The sequence below is a fragment of the Colius striatus genome, chromosome 21 (genome assembly GCF_028858725.1).
Source record: "Colius striatus isolate bColStr4 chromosome 21, bColStr4.1.hap1, whole genome shotgun sequence".
Taxonomy (NCBI): Eukaryota; Metazoa; Chordata; class Aves; order Coliiformes; family Coliidae; genus Colius; species Colius striatus.
Window position 1 is genome coordinate 235,606 of NC_084779.1, and position 14,395 is coordinate 250,000.

The 14,395-nt window shown below is 50.4% G+C and overlaps 1 pseudogene; it reads right to left on the reverse strand.

Annotated features, from left to right (window-relative positions):
* Window positions 1-7,993: 7,993 nt before the first annotated feature.
* LOC133627480 (histone-lysine N-methyltransferase EHMT1-like) overlaps window positions 7,994-14,395 on the reverse strand; it is a 15,375-nt pseudogene continuing 8,973 nt past the window's right edge.

A 14,395-nucleotide genomic window follows, 5' to 3' on the forward strand; every position in this document is an offset into this window, starting at 1 on the left:
ATATTCAGTCAGCTTTGAAAAGAGGCAAACATGTCAAAATATTTGCTTAAAATAAAAACCAGACCAAGCTGCATATACTGACAAATCAGACAGCCTTCCTCATGCACAAACAGACATGAAGAAGCCAACTGCACGGAATGTGAGTTTATTTTTCAATTGCAGAGGGAAGAAAGAAAAAATAATACTAACTTAGAAAAATCCCTAAGCCAAATCTCACTCTTATTACTGGTTTGTATGTTTCATCCATTTCCTCCCCACATCTTATATTTGCCTTTTGAAGTAGGTATTCACATAGCTTTGGGACTACCTTCCCAGAGAGGGACAATTTCATCATACGTAGATCACTGTAGCAAGAAATTGCCAACAGAAAATGTGAGGTCTTATGCTACCAAGGGCTTCTGAGGTACAAAACTAACTTGTATAAAGCAACACTGAGAATTTATTCTCCATACTGGGAAACAGCCCAAGGTTGTCCTTCCCGACACCCTTTAGAACACATCAGGGACACAACTGAGCAGAGTATGACATTAGCAAGAGCTTGGTACAGTGGCTCCCCAGAGGCTGATGGAGCCAGACATACAGAAGAGCTGTCTTGACGAAGAGGGGTTATAAAGGTATCTTTGTGGCCTGTTTGGGACCCAAAGAGAAGTAGGCTTAAATCTCCTAAGGTTAGTGTAACAGCTATATGCAACATACCTGTGCAGGACTGTAAACTGTCTGGTACAGCCTGTCCAGTTTTATCTTGCCCAAAATCTTCATGTTGAAACTCAGTCAAGCTATAAAAAGAAAGTCACAGCATATAGATATTTAAAATCTATTTAACCTCAAACACTATGCAGCAAAAATCCAACTCAGTAGATTTCTAGTGAGAAATGATCCCAGTGTCAGTGAATGAGCACTACAGTACCTGGTTTCATATCCCGACACTTGTAATACAGCAGCTCGACATAACGAGATTTACTATGCTCAGTAAATCAGTTTCGAAGAGCTCAGGACAAGGACTGCTGTTTCTTTGCCTTGCGAAACAGATAAGAAAATGTCTTACACTCAAAAATCAGCGTGTGTTGCCCTCTACTGGGAACCTAACGGAAACAGCACGTGTAGCACTAAAGGCTGAACATCACAGATGACCAACAGGTTTGAGAACTGTCTCTGAAACAGTCGCACAGCACGCTGCGGCACTCTCATGACAGCACGGCCAGCAGTCAAGACATGAATGGTTCAGCATGAATGGTGCTGCACCAACACTCCAGAATCCAAAGTGACAGAGAAATTTCAAATATTTGGACATACTGCCCCTGTTTTACCAATTAAGCAAATGAGGTTTGTGTGAAACAGACATTCTTAACGACAACATTTTGAACTCACAGTAAGCAAGTCTTCTCTAACAATCTCTAATGAATGACATTCTCTAATGAATTATGCAGGAGAAAAATCTAATACACTTTGCAGCCACAACATGGTACAGTAAGCTCTTAGGCCCGTTTATTCCTTTCTTCTTTGCTTCATTCCTCTTATTATCAACTCATCATGATGTCTGAACAAGACTGTCTTGCTTGTCTTGCAGCACAAACAACTGAGACACGGGCAAGGCTGTCAAGGTACTATTAAAATTCCACAGGACTAAAGTAGTTACTAATGAAATACGGTAACTGCAAATACACAGGAACAACACACTGACAGTGAAAAAGGAATCAAAGACAAACGTGCTGCTCAGTGGGACATCCTGTATTCAGTCATAAGGATTTACAGGTTCAACATTTCCCATTTCATAATAAGACACAGCTTGAAAGCTTCATGTCAGTGATTCAGAACAGCTGGAAATATCTAAAATCTAGTGAAAAGATAAAAGGAAATACGTTGTGGTTTTTCAGTATGAAAGTACATTTTATTGTATGCACTATCAGCATGGTGTGGGCTAAGTACTGGAGTGACCTTCTTGTGATCTCCAACTCCAGGCACAAAAGAATCCTCATTTAAGCTGCACAAACTGCAACTTAGCTTTTAGTTGCCTAATTTTGTAAATAAAAACCCCTGCCACATAGGGAACTTCAAAACAGCATGACCCTCCTTGCTTCCCACCACCCACCAAAGCTTCTGAGCAGAGTTGTGCTAAAAATGTTGGCAAATACAAATTTGTTTATGTTTCTATGTGGTTGAGGGCAACCTTGGAAAGATACATGCAAGGTGTCAGAGCTATGGTTATGCAGTGGCATTTTTACGTTTTCTGATGAAAGGCAGAAGGAAAGTTTCTCTTTCTGAAGTGATAATTCAGTAATTAATTTGTGCTTCCTATTTCTGGATAAAAGAATGTTTCCATGAGAATAGAATCGTAGGATGAGTTCGTTCCCTCTACAAGAACCATCATGGAAAGCAATTACTGTGTATGCATAACACCAAATTAAACATTTACATATCTGCTATATTAATACATTTTTGAGCCATTAGAAGTCAATTTCAAAAGTATTAACAAAAGTAGTTTAATTAAAAATGAATGCCCACAAAACCAATTGTCACTTTCGAGACCCAGATCTCAACACGAGCCGTGAAAATCCATCCCAGATTTAGGAAAGGCTTGCTCAGAAAGCAGCAGGGCAGGTGAGACACACACCAGCTTCCCTCGTTGCTAGAGCAGAGGATTTAACCAAGTCATACTGCTGACAAGTTGGTATTATAGAAACAGTTTCTTTTCAAATTGCCTGCTTGTGGAGGTGAATTGGCTTTGATTTAGTGCTAGTAGAGCCTCTGAAAAATGCAAAAATAACTTGTCACTATCTTCCCCCACTTCTTTCACAGATCTCTTGCTGGGATGGTATCGTCTATCTGCTTGACATTACTCCTCCTGGACTGCTCTGTGCTGGATGTGTGTGCAGTGTAACTTGAGTGAGGTTCGTATTTGTCTATACACACAGTTTATATGCTTCTGTGCCAGCCAGCATGCCTGCAAGCCACCTGATATAACCCAAATCCTTCCATTTACTGCAATATGTTGTGGCTGTTGTACACCATAACACACACATTCCTATTTTGCCCATGTCAGCTTTATGAGAACTTGTGCAATGCCAAATGTGCTATTCCCAGCCTGCACTCTGCTGACTCCTCTCTTTGACATATTTCCATTTTCACTATTTCCAGGTGCACTGGTATTCATTCACCTTTTCAGTCCTTTTACTTTAGTCAATAAAAACAACATTAATCAAAACCGATGGCAGAAGAATAGTTTAGAAATTGGAGAAATTAGCATGTGTCGTGTTTCACACCTACTTCCTAAGCACTGAGACTAAATGTGAAATATCAAATCAAGAAAGAAAACGGTCACAACTTGTAGCTATGGCCAAATGATGCAAGGACTTATATCTACTACGGCAAGTAACAGAGAAACCAAACATCCTTCTACGATAATTTGACAAGTCTACACAAATTGATGGTTGGTATCTACCAATTCTCCTTGAAAAATTCCGATTCCCATGAAAAAGGGGTCTGAAGGAAACGTCAGACTCTGGGAAACTTTAAGTCATGCAAACCTCGAGCTGAATTTCCCCATATTATAGGATCCTCATCCTTTAGCTCTGTTCAGAGGGGAGGGAAAAACGACAAAGGGGTGTCAGTAACATGTACTTTGAGAAGGGAAGCTGCAAGGATAGAAGCATACAAACAAGTTACTTTCAGGCAGTGCAGAGTGTGAGCACGACACGCACCAGCGACTCCAAGGTAACTGCAGTGCTGAACTAAAAAAGATTAAAATGCTAAGCAAACTCCTGGGGAGTTTTTCACTTCCACATAAAAATATGCCTGTCTGAAATTCCTGATCTTTCCCCATTCACAATAAACGATCAATTAAACTACTTTGCAGTATATTAAATGCTTCTAAGTACATTTCTGTTGAATGTCTCCACTAGTAAGGATATAAATATCAACACTAGTATTACATTACCCAATTCCCTCTTACTTTATTCTTTCTGAAACCCTTAATAATCAGATAAATAAATAGCCTCAGAAATGCAGAAGCTGAGGCTGTCAATAAAAATCCTTACAATAAGCTTTTACTGCTTAAAAAACTTAAAAAAGCAGCCACATGCTGAGAAACTGCACACAATACTTGACACAGAATAATCTAAGCTAGAACAGATACTTCAAAATACATCTCTGCTGTTGTTACTTCATCAGTCTATCAATGTACTTAGTGAGAACTGACGTTCTGCTACTTCTAAGCAACACAACAGAAAACAGTGCAATTTTAAGTCATGTCAGGTTAATTTCCTAGTTTTCTTTTGCAGTTTGGAGACTTCAGTACAACTTCATCGTTAATTACAGAAATACACAAGTTACCTTTAATTATATAGAGTGAAACAGCTTTCCATAATCCAACACAGACTTTCTCCTCCTTTAGTTGTGGTTCTAGCACTAATGGCATAGAGTGGACAACCAGGTAGCACGGAGAGTAGTAGATTGAGAAAAGCAGAGAACAAAGTAAACATGCCTTAACTTTTTGCTTCACTTTTAAGAAATGGGAAGAAAACATTCTTCCCACCCTTCATCCCCAAGAAAAAAACAGAACATTTCTCGGCAAGTGAAAGAATTTGCAACGGGATTCCTCCCGTTGCAAAACGTCTCCTGAGGAGGAGGAGAAGGAGAAGGAGAAGGAGAAGGAGAAGGAGAAGGAGAAGGAGAAGGAGAAGGAGAAGGAGAAGGAGAAGGAGAAGGAGAAGGAGAAGGAGAAGGAGAAGGAGGAGAAGGAGAAGAAGGAGGAGGAGGAGGAGGAGGAGGAGGGCTCCTGTGGAAAGAAGGGAGGTTTTTAATCCTTTTTTTGTAGCAAAAGCTGCCCTGGAGGAAGAGTGGGGAAAGAAAAAGGAAAACATTAAAGATGGGGAAAAGAAAACTCATCCTCTCAGACTAGTAAAATCCTTTCTTGACAGATAGAAATCCACGGCATGAATCCCACCTCTGCTCTGCCAGGGGGTCAGTGCAGAATGCAGGCTCATGAGAAGTTCAGTCTCCAAGTAATTGCATTTTAGAAAAGGAAGAAACAGCTGCTGCAGAAGGAGGCCTGTGACAGACACCCACAAGGGCTCCCGTCCCTTTTTCACACAGCCACTCTTGTCAGCACACAGCAGTATCTCTGCAGATCAGAGCAACAGCACAACTTCAGCCTGTTTCACACCTGGGATCTGATCAAAGGCAGAGCGGGAAGAAATCTCCAGCCAACAGCCAGCGGTTACATTTGGCCAGAGGCCTTTGAAACATCAACCAGAGGCAAAAGGAGCTTCCCAAGAGAAGGACTCCCCAGTACATGCCGGCCAGCCTGGCTGCTCTGCCTCTCACACACACACACACGACTCCTCTCGCTCACTTTTGGGCCAGTGCAATCGATGCCACACTTACGCATTAGTGGCTGCGATGGCGTATTTCCCATCTCTTCGGAAGAGCTAAAAGGGGGTGAGGAGCAGGATGGAGGCCTGGAGAGAAGAGAGAAGTTCCAGCCAGCTGAGCAAGAGATTCAGGCAGGAAAGTGGGGAGAGGCTGTGGGGGAGAGAGGGAAAATAAGGCCAGGAAACACAACATGGTGATAGAAAAAGGCAAAGGGCAGGGAGCAGGAGAGGAGAAAGGAAAAATAGCAACAGGGTGTGGGACAGACAGGGAGGGGTTAGAAAATACAGACAAGGAGTCCTACAGAGGAAGAGAAAGAAAAAACAGTGGTGGGCTGAAGACAGAGAGGGAGGAAGTAACAGATGAGAGCAGGTAGCCAGATGAACGCATGGGGAGAGACCAAAGCTAGCAATTATGGACAAGTGCCCTCATTCCCTGAGCACTGCCCAGGAACTGCATTAGCAGGAACCTCCAGAAGTGTGGTGCCTGCAAAAGGCCTGTCCTGGGCCCAGCCCTGCACCCTGAGAGTGCTGGCGACCAGCACCTTGTCCAGTGGCCAGCCCTGGGGAAGGGAAATCACCCAGCTGTTTCTTTGGGGTTTTTTGTGATTGTTTTGCTTTCAAAAAGCAACTGTGTGTGCTCTAAATAGCACCTGCAAGGAGAAGGGAAGCAGGCTTCCAACGTTGGACACCTTTAATGCCTGCACCAGGTACCAGACTTGAGAGCTTTCCCATTCACAGGCCCCAGATCCCTGTCCTCTGTTGCTATTTCATACCAGCAGGTGTGGGCTTAGACGAGGAGTTGAGTGATGAATGGGGAGAGAATGGCAAGCCAAGGGCTGGAAGTGTTTAATAGTGCCAGGAGCCACTTGTGTGTTGTGCAGATGCCTGTGAGCAGGAGCCCTTTGCAATCAGCCTGGGAAGGGCCGAGGGAGCGAGCCTTAGGGGGCCAGTCAGTTGTGTTTGGGCTGTAAATGGTGGGACCAAGCAGCCAAAGCAGCTGAAAGCATTTCCAGCCAGGCCACAGTGCCCACAGTGGGATCGTGGCTTCGTCTCTCCATAAGGGATGGGAGCTGTGTTGTTTCCTTTCCCAGGGGCACGCTGGGTGCAGCGATGCCCCGAGCAGCCGGCGCTGACAGAAAGGAACGACGCTGCCGATGCTGCCCTGGGCTCAGGCACTTCAGTCCCGGTGCCGGTGCCAAAGCCGTTCCCCAGCTGCACACAGCCCCGCTCACTGCTGCTGCCCACGCTCCTGCCTGGGGCTACAGGCAGCCTCCCTGGCTCTTCAGTGCTCCCCAGGAACGGCAGCACCAGGCAGCTCAGAAACCCCACCCTGCCTGCCAAAGGCTGACAGCAGCTTCATGCTGGGCAATCTTTCCTCTTCTCAGGCCTCAGTGCTGCTCCCTCCCAGGAGAGACTCGGGGCTTCAGGCTCAGCCCTACAGCAGGAGAGTGCCAGGGCTGCAAAGCTGCACAGCAGAACGGGGAATTGGGCTCTGCCTTTGCTTTCCAGGCTGTCTCCTCAACACAGCCCTTGAGACAGATGCTGTGCCTCAAGCACATGTCACACCCAGCCACTTGAGCAGTACTGTGCCTGTTTCTTCTCCAGCAAGTGGAAGACAGGAGGGACAATAGAATATGTCAGAGCAAGCTCCTAGAGACAACATGTGGAGACTGAGAACTAAATGTTCTTTCAAGCTGGAGCAAATACTTTTAATGGTACCACAAGAAGGAGCTGTGTTTGAACTCTGAAACAATGCTGGGGAAGAGTGTTTCTGTGACAGAACAAAATATAATGATACAGAATAGAAACAGAAAATCAAACGCGACAAGATGCTTCTCTGATGGCAGCAGGTCCCACACTGATGGAGAGCTGCAGGTCAGGCTGTGGGCTTCTCTTCTCTTCTCTTCTCTTCTCTTCTCTTCTCTTCTCTTCTCTTCTCTTCTCTTCTCTTCTCTTCTCTTCTCTTCTCTTCTCTTCTCTTCTCTTCTCTTCTCTTCTCTTCTCTCTTCTCTCTTCCCTCTCCTCTCCCCTCCCCTCACCTAATCTACTTCACTCCCCTTGTCTCCTTTCCTTCTCTTCCCCTTATCCCTTTCCCTTCCCTTCCCTTCCCCCTGTCCTGTCCTCTTCTTCCCTTTCTCTCCCATCTCCTATCCCAATACCCATCCTCTCCTCTCCTTTCTTCTCTTTTCTACACCTCTCCTCTCCCCTCCCCTAATTCCCCTCCTCTCCTCCCCCAATTCCCATCTTCTCCTCTCCTCTTCTGCACTCCCCTGATCCTCTCTTCTCCTCCCCTTTTATCCCACCTCCTCCCCCAATCCCCATCCTCTCCTCTCCTCTCCTCTCCTCTCCTCTCCTCTCCTCTCCTCTCTCCTCTTCTGACTTCTGTCTTTTTTCTTCTTCTCTCTTCCCTCTTCTCTCTTCTCTCTTCCCTCTTCTCCTCTCTTTTCTTCTGTCTTCTCTCTTCCCTCTTCTCTCTTCTTTCTTCTCTCTTCCCTGTTCTTCTCTCCTCTCTCTTCCCTCTTCTCTCTTCTCTCTTCCCTCTTCTCTCCTGCCCACAGCCCCTTGCAGTGCCAGGGACAGCTCACCCTCTCCCCGCCAAGCCCAGCACACAGGGTGACACCCACTCAGTGCCTGTGCCGTGGAGCCTTTGCCGCCCAGCTGCTGACAGGGGCCTCCTTTGGCTTCCTGCTGCGGGACAGGGCGCGCGCCTGGCGCTTGGCCAGCGCCCAGCTCGTGTACTTGCACCTGCCAGAGCCGCATTTGCAGCTGAAGGATTTGCCTTTGACGGCCCAGAAATCCTCCTTGTAGTCGAAGCTGCGGGAGAGAGACGGAGCCGGGCTCAGTGCAGAGCAGCAGCACGGGGCAGCCAAAGGGATGGGGCAGCCAGATCTGCAGGATGGGGGGGCGGCAGCCCACGGCGCCACCGTTTGGGGCTCGGCAAAGTTTCAGGGGATGGCGAGTGCCGGCGGGGGCACGGCCCCGGGAACACAGCGCTGGAGCCCAGCAGCTCGCAGCAGCCCAGCGCTCGTCCCTCTGCTCTCCATCCTCCCTGCGGCCCAGGGCCGGCACCTACCCAAGCTGCTCTCCAGCTCTGATGTCCCTCGTGCTGAGGAAGACCAGCCTGGGGAAGCGCACGTCCTGATGGGATGTGAAGACCCTGGCAGCGAAGACGTTGGGCTCACAGTGATGGTTGATGAAGCGGCCGATGTTGCCATAGAAACGCGCATCGATGCAGTACACGTCTCCTGCCTGAAGTGAAACCGTTGCTTCTAAGCTTTAGGTGGCACTTCCCAAGGTGACATTTCTGCTGTGAGACAGCCCGCACAGGGCAGCACAGGCCAGCTCCCAGCACAACAGGCCTCGGCTACCTGCCAGCCTGACCTGCTGCAGCCCTTGGGAAGGCAGCGGGCTCTGCTCAGTCTCCCAGCTCAGTTCTTTCCCAGGAACTTACAGAGCTGACAGCCCACCCAGCCGACACTGCATGTCCACACTCGAGGGACAAACCCTGAGCAGCCCAGCTCAGGCTGCCCAAACGGCTTTCACACAAGCCTCTGTCGAGCACCAAACCCGGGGCTGGCAGCACGTGCCGCGGTGGCCCAGCGCTGCTGGGCTGTGGCCCCTGAACCAGCCTCAGCCTCGCCTCACACACACTCTCTCCTAACTAAAAGCCAGGGAGGTCACAGCCCTCCTCTAGAGGGGGATTCAGATCCTGCTGCGCAGCAGGATGGAGGCAAACGGGCTCTTTGCTCTCCTGGAGAGGCCAGAGCCCGGGTTGGCCTCGACACACCCCTCAGACACAGCACCTCGTTGTCCAGGTCGAACAGGTAGGTGTCTTAACGGAGCTCTGCCTCGGCATCGGAGATCACCTCACCGACGTACCTGCGGCACACGGGGAAGGCAGCAGTGAGATGCTGGGGCATCACAGCCCTGGCTTGCAATCTCTCCTTGTAGGAAGAGGGAAGAGAAGGGAACGGCCCAGGCACAGCAGTTGGCCAAGATCAGCACGTGAGTCCCATTCTCCTCACGTTCATGGTCAGGCTCAGGCCCTGGCTCTCCTGCACACCACTGCAGGGTCTGTGCTGTTCACAGCCCAAAGCAAGATGCTTGTGTCTGCCCTTCCTGTGTTTCCCCAGCTATTGTGACCAGTTCCATTGTGTAGAAGCTCTGAACTCACCACACTATTGCAACCCAGGAAACCCTTTGCAAACCATTTCACAGAGCCCATGGGCCAGTTTAAAGCCTACAACACCTCCTGCCTGAGAGCCAGCGCTCGGCTCCGTTCCAACTCGATGGCAAAAGGCAGCAGCCCCCAGGCCTTTGGACAGGGATGGGTTGACCAGAGCTGAATCACTCACTCTCACACAAAGGTTCCTGCTGGAATGTCCTCCATGGTTCTCACACCCCAGCCCATCTCTCGTGTGCGGAACAGCTGTAGCTGAACCCTGCAAAAGAGCAAAGGAAACACGCTGATGGCAGCCCACTGCAGGAAGACAACGACTTGTCCCAGAGACGGGAGCAGAAAGGCAGCAACCTCCCATCACCACACAGACAAGAGGATTTCCATCCCCAGCCCTGACAGAGCTCACTCCAGCACCGCTCTGGGCACAGAATCACGGAATACCACAGCAGTGGGGGGCTGGAAAGGAGCTCCAGAGATCATCCAGCACAACCCCCTGCTAAAGCTGAAGGTGCTCCCTGGGGCTGGGCACGTGGGACACCAGAATCCCACCCTCAGCAGTTCCCTTCCATGTGCACAGGCAGCACTCGGGGGAAGGCAGGGAAGGGGCACGGCGATGGAAGGCAGCAGAGCTCTGCAGGATGCAGGGGGAAGGCAAGGAGCTTGCCCTTGGCAAGTCACAACACCTTGAGATAAGTGCTCTGATCCTTTAGCGCTCTGCTAGGGCCAGCTCCATCATCTCCAGCTCCCTGGCTGCAACACAAGGAAGAAACGCTGCAGCTGCAAACTTGTTGGGGTAAGAGCTGCTCTGTGGCATTTTACTGAGGGAGTGTATGGGCAGAGAAAGAATCCTGTGAGTCACCCTGCCTCCTGCTCAGCCAGCACTGGAGTTCAGGGCAGGATGAATGATCTCCAGGGCTGGGGAAAGCTCCATCTGGGCCCTGTGGTTTATGGCAGGCCCAGAGGGGTTGGTGTTGGTCTTGCCAAGGGAAGCTGCGCTTGGCCCCTCCTCTCACCGGGGCCCGTTCTGCACCACGCGGTTCCTGCAGGTTCGCCAGCACGAGCACATGGGGTTGCACTCGACGATACACGGGGGGTTCCTCTGCTTGAATCCGGGCAGCAGTCGGCCATCCTGACATGGAGAGGCATTCAGGACTGGGTTAGTGGCTCTTCCTGTCACCCACTGTGACCAGGGCAAGCAGGAGCACAGATTGTCCAAGTAGAAACACAGCCCAGAGAACCCCAAGGCAGAGCCTCACCCCGACCTCCCTCAAACCAGCACCAGACCTCAACTTCTACAGGGGGTTTGCTCTGCCCTGACTGTGGCACACTCCCCACCACCACCCACAGCTGACCACAGCAAGGCACCATCTCCACTTTTGCTGCCTGGCATCACCCTGTGCAGCACCAGAACGCTGTGCATCATCACTACGAGCATTCTGCAGTGCTGCAGGGGACAAGCTGATGCTCAGTCTGTCTCTGCAACAAAGCCAGCACTTCCCGAGCACTAGCCCAGTGCTCCCAAGCTCTGGGAACCACATTCTCTTCCCAAACAACACTCCCCCAAAGCTCCAAAAGCACTTATCCAAGCCCAACCAGGCTCCTGGCAATACTGCAGTTAAGACACCTTTTCATTGCCCTCATCCCCAAGGATCACAACAAAGTGAAGCAGGCAGAATGCCTCTCTGTTCTCCCCTCCCCTGGTTTACATATGGCAGCATTTGCTGTGTGCTTCACAAACGGAAGCTGATTTCACAGAAGGGTTGTTACATGCTCTCTAGCATGTGGCCATCACTGATGGCTGGGTTCCCATGGCAGTAACACTCTCCAATAACAAGGAGCAGCTTCCCTGAGTTCACATCTTGTTCTTGCCACACACCCCTCTGAGCTGAGACCACAACTTGAGGCATTTTCCAACAGAGAGATTTGCTGTGCCAGGAGCTGTTTGCAAGGCGCTCTTATCCAGCCCCAAGGCCGCGAGTGGCAGCTCCAAGCACTGCTATGACCCAAGAAACGCTTCTGTGTCCTCACCTGCTGGTACCAGCAGCGCCCGCTGAGCTGCCCACACACGCAGGTGCTGGAGGAGCAGTCGTCCGCACACGCGCAGCGCTGCAACAGGAGACAAGGGCTCAGACAGGCTCACCCTCACCCGACACTTCCTCACCTCTGCTCTCACAGCCCTCAGCCCTTGGAGGACTTTGGTATCACAGTGGAGACCTCGGCCGGACGCTGCGCTCAGAGGGCGACAGCACGAGGAGGGGCCCCAAACAACTCACTGACTCTCCAGACACAGAACAGAGCAGAAGGCTGAACAGGAGCCACAGCAGCCAGCACCACATGTCTGATGCTACAGCACACGGCTGACCTCAGAGGATGGCTCAGGGCTCGGAAACAAAGACCAGCAGAACCTGTCTCCTACGGCAAGAGCTGGGCTATGGCCCCAGCTGCACTTTGCTGGCAACATTGGGACCAGACAATCCCATCTGGAATGGAAACCCCACTCTGAGCTGCAGTACACTGCAGCACCTCTGAATGCACAGCCCAGGACAGGACAACACACAGGACACACAGCAGCCCTCACCTGTAAATGAGTGACGTTGCTGTCAACGGCCACTGCGGAGGTGAAGCAGCTCTTCACGATGTATTTGAAGTCGCTGGGACACGGCTCACTGTCCACAGCATTGACACAGGGAATCGGGACCCGCTCGTAACCCCGGGAGATGTCTCTGCCAGTGGCACAAAGAGAAGTGTCACACAAGGAAAGCTCCCCAGAGCCATGGGCCCCTCCAGTGCCATCCTGGCCCAGCGTTACTGCCTGGGATCACGGAGCAGTCAAAGCCTGAAAGCCATTCTGGACACAACAGGGTTCCTTTGTCCCCACCCTGCCTTACAGATCGTTCTTTGTGCTCAGGAATATTCCCATTTGGAGCAGGACCTCACAAGCCACGCTCTGAATCAACAGGTGCTGAGCTCTTGCAAAGCACAAACTGACCTCCACAGCCCTTTCAAAGGCTGAGCAAGCACTTGCAGTGCTGTCTTAAGCCAGGCTCCCAGCCTCCCCCGTGCAAGGGCTCTGTTTCGTGACCCACAAGCAAAGCCAGGCATCTTCTCACCTGCTCAGCACCTTCTCTGTCTGGGTAGGCCTCTCATTAGATGTTTCTTCAAGAGTCTTCTTTGTCTCCAGGGCCACCCAGACCTCAGAGCTCAGGCCAGTGCACTGGGCTGGAGTCTCACTCTCCGTGTTCTTTAAACTGACATCTGAGCCACAAGAAACAGAGAGACTGCAAAAGAGCAAGAGAGAAGCAGCATTCCCCATGAGAAAGCGTGCAAGAGGAACATCAGCTGAATCCCATCCTCCAGCCAGCCCTTCAGCAACAAGGAAGAGTCTGCAACACTAAATAATCACAGGGAAAGAGGTGGGCTGGAAAGAGCAGGATGCAAAGAGAAGCGGCCCACGGGAAGCTGCTGTTGGACTTGGCCCTTGCTCATACTCACCAGCCTTTGGGGAGTGCACATGGGGCTTTATTCAGAGCAGCCATGAAGGAAAGGAAAAGCCCTGGTACTGTCTTATTCCCTGCTAGCTTGGGGGAAAAAGCAGCTTGAATCAAGGATGCCTGAGACCTTCCTGCTGGGAAGCCCAGGCTGAGCACAGCCCCTCAAACCCTCTGCCCAAGCCTCCAGCAACACTCCACTGTTTCTTATCGTTCTGACAGCAGCAGCTCAGGGGTCAGAGCCACTGTCCCCAGGAGCAGGACAACGAAGAAACAAGCCTCCCAGCCCAGCTTGGGTTTGTGCTTCAATGCCAAAGGCAGGACAGAGTTTCTCCTGAGCTTGCCAGCCAGCAGCCAGCTAGAAAGGAGGGACAAGGGGAAGGCAGAGAAACAAAACAATCGGCATCAACACGGGAGAGGTGTGACAGACGTGAACAAACATGCTGGAAAAGGCCAGAAGCTGAGGCAGGAAACACAGTCTTGGCTAGAGCCAAGGGGTGAAACACCAATGACAAAGGGATACTGCCATGGCTGGATGAAGAAACAGAAAGAAGTGGGAAGGAAAGCCAGTGTCTCTCGCCCATCTCACACCTAAGCCAGAGAAGCTAAACCTTGACTTGGAAAGAAGGAACCAACACCTTCCATGTAGAGCCTCCAGAAGAGTTCAGCCAAAGGACATTCTTACCCAAGCACCAGACATCACTATGAGCCACCAAAGCCCCTCACAGAAGCCCCTCAGAGACTGAAACCGCACGTGTGACGATGGTGTCAAGATGACAAGTAGGTCTGGGAAATGGAGCAAATCTGTGTCCCTATTGCAGGCAGGTTGGTCCATCTGTATGGAACAGGAGGGGCCATCCCCCAGTGGCCTGGGCCCAAACACAGCACTGCCTGCTGGTCAACTCTCAGTGCTGTGGAGAACTTTCCTCCTGATTTCAGTGACACCTGCTGGTGACCCAGGTGGGTCTGAAGTGAGCACAGAAAGCTCAGAGGGCTGCCCAAACCCAGAGAAGCTACATCTCAGCTTTCTCTAGGTGAAGTACATTTGCTGGCAGCTGGAGAGACCCCTCAGTCCTTTTCTTCCTTTTCAGAGCCCAGGACAAGTAGGACACTTTCCAGAGCTGCTTCAACTGGTGCCTGGGTCAGGCTTTGGAAAACAGAACCATTCAAAATACACAACGGTGTGGATCTTCTGCCAAAGAAGGAAAGGCAATAGATTTGAAACACAGATACACTTCAGTGAAGTCAAAACACAGACCAATCTATTTTACAGCCTTTGCTAAGAACTTGCCCCAGAAAGGAGCTGCAGTGCCCTGTGATTATAGTGGGATACTCCTGTGCTACAGGAAACCCAGGAG